We start from the raw sequence: 7011 nt of genomic DNA on the forward strand, positions 1-7011 counted from the left end.
GAAGAAAAGTTATTTTTGAATATTGTTGAAAGGAACTTCAAATTTTTGGGTAATATAGAATGGGAATTTTGAGGAATTTGAAATATTATTTAAAAAGCAGTATTGTACAATCATAGATTTTAGAATTTAAAGAGCCTGGAAAGACTACCTGTGGTAGATAGTGGTCCTCAAAAGATGTACCCGCTCTACATATGTGGAACCTCTGAATATGTCATGGTATCTGGCAAAAGGGACTTGCAGATATGTTTTAAGTGTTTAGACCATCCTGGATTATCAATGTGGGCCCATCCTAATTCATAAGACCTTAGAACTAACAAAGATCTACCATCTAGAGTCAGAGAGACAGTCAGAGAGGTGTGACAGAACGAGAGGCAGGTGGTATTTGAAGCTTGAAAGAGACTTCAGTAGATATTGCTAGCCTTGAAGACAGAGAAGGGGTTAGGAACCAGAGAATCTAGTGGACAACAGATGTGAGAATGTCTTCAGGCTGACATCCTGAAAGGACATGGGGACCTCAGTTCTAGAATAACAAGTAACTGAATTCTGCCAATAATTTGAACGAGTTAGGAAGGCAATCTTCCCCCAGAGCCTCCAGAAATGAATGCATCAGTCTGACAGCTTGCTTTTAACTCAGTGGGACTCATATCAGGCTCTTGACCTACAGAATTGTAAAAATAATGTTTGCATCATTTAAGCCCTTTAATTTTTGGCAATTTGTTATGAAGGTAAAAGAAAACTAATACACAACCTGAAAAAAATCTCTTCACATAGGCAGGTAAGTTATATAAGGGAATGTATCTTAGGTATGAGAGGTGTAGCTTTCATATGTAACATAGCTGAACATGGCAGTTCCATTTGGCAAATTCAATATTGACAGTCACTTGTCGTGGTTTTTAAGATTTCTTGAAAAAGAGGTTTAAAAATCATTGTTAGTAATATATTCTAGGGAAGTGAACATTTTAGAAAAAGTTAGATCTTAGCAAGAAGGATTTCAATTTTGTATAATTAAATTTCACGTAAAATTACAGAACACTTAAGCTGGTGGCGAATTTAAAGATAATCACAGTCAATCCTGTAGTCCAGCATATAAAGATATTGAGGCATGGAAGCTGTCTATGTAAACTTTAGTGTCCAATTCCGGGAAAGATTTTGGGAATAAACTTTCAAATTCAAGAACGTGCTTTACCTTAGTGTTCATATTTGTTTATGTTCTATTCTCAGGTCAGTTGGAAAACTACAACCTCAGCCTCATAAGTGGCTTCTCCACCCATAAATCTATAGCCTGATTATAGAATCAAATGCTAAAAAGAAGTGTGAACCTGAATTCCACTGGAGAAAGCTATTGTAATGATTTATTATGAACATGATTCATTATATCAACACTAAGATGGGAACAACACCTATATAACAAAAGCTACATGGCCTGCACTTTTCACACCATATTTTAGAAACCTTAAACCCAAGCTGTGACAGGTATATATAAAGGGAATTGATTCAAACTCCCTTAAAAAGTGCAAATGCATTCATAACTTTAAGTCGGCACATATATTCTACCACTGACTCGGACTTCTAAACAGTTGCAATTTTCTCCAGGCCTTTTTATGGAGTTTCCATACTTATTCAATATAAAGGATTCACTTGTGTCATTAGAGACACAAATGCTTCCTCAGGATCCTTACATACTACATATAGCAAGGGAGCATAGCAGGAGCATAGCAAATTGTCTCTGACAGTTAATAAAATCTATGTAAAATAACGATGAAAAGGCAGACAAGTATCAACATATTTTGTCTTAGTCTTTCTCATGTTGCTGATAACAAATCCAAAGAATATCATTTATTCTTTCTCCAAGTTTATTTGGAAGAACTTGAAATAATACATGGAATGGGCACTGGGAATAGCTCGAGTATGATATTCAATTCTAGGATTCCTGAACCCTATCATTACTCCCATTAATTAGGAATATGTATTTATATTAACTCAGATTGGAATCCAGTGATAAATCATTTCCACACTCATAATGGCAACTTTTTTTGAGAAAATTGGGTCAGAAAAGTTCATTATAATAATTTACATCTGAAGTTTTTGGTGTATGCTCAAAGTCACTACAAGTATATCTGATTATGTCCTATTTGTGGCAGTATTTCTCTTTGAATCAAGGACCTATTTTTTTCAAAATTAATTATAATGATTTATGGATGCTACAGATTATCTCTGTGACTGAATTAGATAGTAATTTTATAGTGACACTGATGCTTCCTAAATGTTTTAAGGTGGCCATAACTCAAATAATCTCACAGAAATTTCTAGGATTTAGAATCAAAATAACATTAAAAGCAAGGATAACTTGTTTTTACATGTATTATTGCTTTTTTGTGCAACCAGCTAATGATAAAAAAAAATTTTTTTCATGAAAGAGAGATGGAGGGAGAGAGAAAACATTCTATTTCAAATGAGTCAGGTCTACCATCTTTGTAATTTAGAAATTCTCAATTTGAAGCTTGAAAATGTTGGGCACTGTTGGTGATATGTGTGCCGTTTAATGATGATGATAGCAGTAATAGCAGACAATATTTATTAACTGCCTCATTTAGGCAAGGAATTGCTATACTTTACCTCATTTAACAGAGAATCCAGAAACAGAAATCTATCACATACAGAAATATTTGATTATTAAGATAACAAAATTAAGAGCATAATATCTAAACCCTGCTAAAAATTTGAGAGAGACAAAGCAAATCTCAAAAGTAATTTCTGAATATAATTCCAAAATACAAACCTGTGTTAACAATAATTTTGTTTCTGAAACAATTGATGAAAAAATATCACCTATTATGTACCCAAAACAATTAAAATAAAAAAAGAACAACTAAAGTCATTTAAATATTTTATTTGAAATGGAACCAATCAGGAAAAATATTCTCAAAAATTAGTTTGGCAAATTATTGTGATAAAATTCAAGATTTTGATCAAAGTAGGAAAATATGTATAATTTTCAAGTTGCTACTAAAGAATCAAACAAGGGAGATTTTTTAAAAAATGAGACATTAAAAACAGACAAGGGACTTCAGAAACCAATTACAAAGAAAAGATAAGCATATACAAAGCAACTTTTTATAACGAATTGGGCAGCACAGGGCCCTGGTGCTTGAGAGAAAGGAAGAAAAGTGGTGACCTCTGCATTCACCTTGGCTTTCTATAATGGTCACTACCCAAATTATGACACCAAGAATTGTCAGAGAGACACAAATGCATCCTTAGGAAATGTACATATATGGAGGAGAGCTTAGTCAAACAACGTAGAGATCTGACTGGCAGATACACGGTTTGGGGACTGGAGCTTGCTGAATCAACTGGAATCTATAGGACAGGAAACTAGTGCTAAAAAAGAAAATCCAGAGGACTGGATACGTTTCCCTTTGGGACTTTGCCTGAATACTAACTTGTGCATGCACTGGGCAAGACCCTGAAACCAGTCAGAGAATAGCTAACAGTAGGGGATAGGGAATCAGGGAGATGAATGCGTATTCTGAAGGCCTCACCGAATGTGCATTAGGGGGTGTGACTAGCCAAATTGGAGATGTCTCATTAAACAGACAGACATGCTATGGTGAACCAGGAAAGACGTTTTAGGAGCAGGGTTACTCTAGTCTTTGAGTAAGAAATAGGCTGTGTCCTGCATAACAATTTCTGTAACCAAGGTTTTATAGGATAAAACACATCTGTCTGCTAGCCAGAACTAAACTTAAAACAATTTAAATGTGGGCAAACATAAGCTTATAGCATCTTCCTTGTTCAGGATAGAATTAAAATTACTAGACATGTAAAGAAGCAGGTAAATATGACTCTTAAGTAATGGGGGAAAAAAGCTGTACTAACAAACTCAGATGACACAGATGTTTGGGTTTTAAAGATAAATGTAGTTAAACACGTGATAAAAATATTTATGTACTTAAAAGAGGCATGTAAATGAAAGACTGGGAATCTCCACAAGATATGGATACAATGAACTAAACTAAAATTCTAGACCTGCAGAATTCAATATTTGAAATGAAAATTTAACAGCTATCAATTGTTGCATTTTATAAATAAGAACACCAGTTTTAGAAAATATGAGTCTGTGTGGTCTGTTATAAGAATTATTTGCATGTTTTCAAGATGTCTAGGCCAAGTAACTTGCTTTTGTCACCCAGGAGTTGACCCTGAGTAATTAGGAGAGAAATGCTTCAAAGGCAAGAAGCTTAAACCACTTTCTCCTTCGACCATTCTCTGACTTTGTCAACATCTTCTTGCCACATGTATCAGGCAGTCATTATTCATACTACAGCATTTTCTGCAAAATCTTACATAAAGGAATATGCCTACTACCATTAGATGCGGATGAAAATTTAAGCTATATGCATTCAGCGCAGGAGTTTCCTGTATGAAGTATGTAAAATTCTTTGAGTCTTTTTTCCTAAATTACTTTATAATTCACATTAATTAAAAAATTTTATATGTATTGATGATGACATTTATTTGAAAGTCATTTGTTTTCATGGCCAATGGGTTCCCATTTTAATTATATCATTTGGAATATCCAACTCAACTTATTAAAATAATCTCATCTTCACTTGCATCAGATTCGTTTTCATTTACCTAAATCAATGAACTTCAAACCTTTATTATATTTTTTAGCTATAATGGAATGTTTTAAAATCATCTCAGTATACAACAATTCAAGTTACAATATCATCCAGTATCCTATCCCAACAGAAACCACCTCTTCCAATGTACAAAGCATTCTCAATTAATGGGTTGGTGGATACAGGTCACTACTCAATAAATTCTCAGTTTCATTTGGGTTGTAGATATAACTACATCTAAATATTACAGTGCCAGTTGTTACAAACACCTGCTTCTAGGTATCATTCAACAATTAAGCGACAGGGAAGATAAACCCCTTTGTATTCATGAATTTCTGGCTATGAAAAACAATTAAGAACATACTATTTGGTGATGTTCTCATAATTTAGGCTTTCTGTATTTTCTTAAAAATAAATTTACTCATTGGGCTTAATTTCCTAGTAGATGGAGCCTATGACCTTTACAGATATCCAATACATTACATTAATATCCAATAGTCCTTTTTTAGTAAGGATATAGTCTCACTCTAACTGATGTTTATATATAAATGATACACCTAAAAATTCCCCAATTTCTTTTTTTTAAACAAAGTTTCTCTCACTCTGTTGCCCAGGCTGGAGTGCAGTGGCATGAGCTTGGTTCATTGCAATCTCTCCCCACCAGCTTCAAGCTATTCTCCTGCCTTAGCTTTCCAAGTAGCTAGGACTACAGGTGTGTGCCAACAGGCCTGGCAAATTTTTATATTTTTAGCAGAGACAGGGTTTCACAATGTTTGCCAGGCTGGTCATCAACTCCTGACCTCAAATGACCTGTGCCTCTTGACCTCCCAAAGTGCTGTGATTACAGGCCTGAGTCAACTGCACCCAGCCCAGGTTTTGGATATCTTTACTAACTTATTGCATTAGTTATCTATTGCTGTTTAATGAATTGCCACATACTTATTTTTACTTTATTTTTGATTCACACATAATAATTGTACATATTTATGGAGTAAATATTGTTGCCTGCTTCCTCCTCTGAAAGCTTCATTCCAGAAGGGCACCCGCCAGATGCCAGCTGGAGCTCTCCTGTATGAGGCATCTGTTGAACCCTGCTGGGAATTGTCTCTCACTCAGGACACATGGGGTTCAGGGACCCACTTGAGGAGATAGTCTGTCCCTTAGCAAAGCTTGATTACTGTGCTGGGAGACCTGCTGCTCTCTTTGGAGCTGGCAGGCAGGAACATTTAAGACTAGTGAAACTGCACCCACAGCCACCCCTTCCCCCACATGCTTTCTCCCAGGGAGATGTAAGTTTTGCCCACAAGTCCCAGACTCGGGCTGCTGCCTTTCTTTCAGTGAATCCCTGCCCAGTGCAGAGCAATCTAGAGAGGCAGTCTGCACATTGGCTTTGTGGCACTGCAGTGGGTTCTGCCCAGTCTGAACTTCTGGGCAGCTTTGTTTACACTGTGAAGGGAAAATCACCTACTCCAGCCTCAGTAAGGGGAGGAAGCCCCTCCCATGCCAAGCTCGAGCATTCCAGATTGACTTCAGACTGCTGTGGGTGCAGCAAGATGATATTCAGTCAGTGGATTTCAACTTGCTGGGCTCCATGGCAGTGGGACCCACTTAGCAAAACCACCGGGCTCCCTGGTTTCAGCTCCCTTTCCAGGGGAGTGAATGGTTCTGTCTTGCTAGAGTTCCAGGTACTACGGGGGTTAAAAAAAAAAAAAATCTCCTGCAGCTAGCTCAGTGTCTACCCACACAACAGCTGGTTTTGTAAGTAAGCAATGTACCTTTAAGTAACACATCAGTCAAAGTGAAATAATATATAATTGTAAGGAAATTAGACAATTTTTAAGTTAAATGTTAATAAAAATGGAAGATATCAAATCCTGTGAGATGCAAAAAAAGCAGTTATTAGAGGGATATTTATAGCTTTAAAATGCTCATATTAAAGAAGCAAAAAGATTCAAAATAATAATTTAGGATTATGCCTTAAGAAGATAGGTAACAAAGAGCAAATTAAACCCAAAGTAAGTAGAGAGATGTTTGATATACCCATTCACCTAATTTATGCCAGTAATTCCAATCTTAGAAATTTATATCCTCCCAAAGAAACAAAAATAGATGTTCAAAAAGAGATTTGCAAAATAAATGTTGTCGTAGCTTTATTCATAATAATCCATGCTGGAATAAACTTTCATGACCAAAGAAAAGAGAACAAACAAATGGAAGTACATATCACAGATTAACAAGTCATAATGACTTGCTAGTCTGTGATAAAAAGGAATAAATTACCAATTCATATAAGACAAATAAATATCAAAATCAAATAGAGAAAAATAAGCTAGAAACAAAAATAAATTTACCATATGATCTCAATTATATGAAATTTTAGAAGAGG

Source organism: Sapajus apella, unplaced genomic scaffold, assembly GCF_009761245.1.
Source record: "Sapajus apella isolate SASKATOON/1434 unplaced genomic scaffold, GSC_monkey_1.0 scaffold2, whole genome shotgun sequence".
Classification (NCBI taxonomy): Eukaryota; Metazoa; Chordata; class Mammalia; order Primates; family Cebidae; genus Sapajus; species Sapajus apella.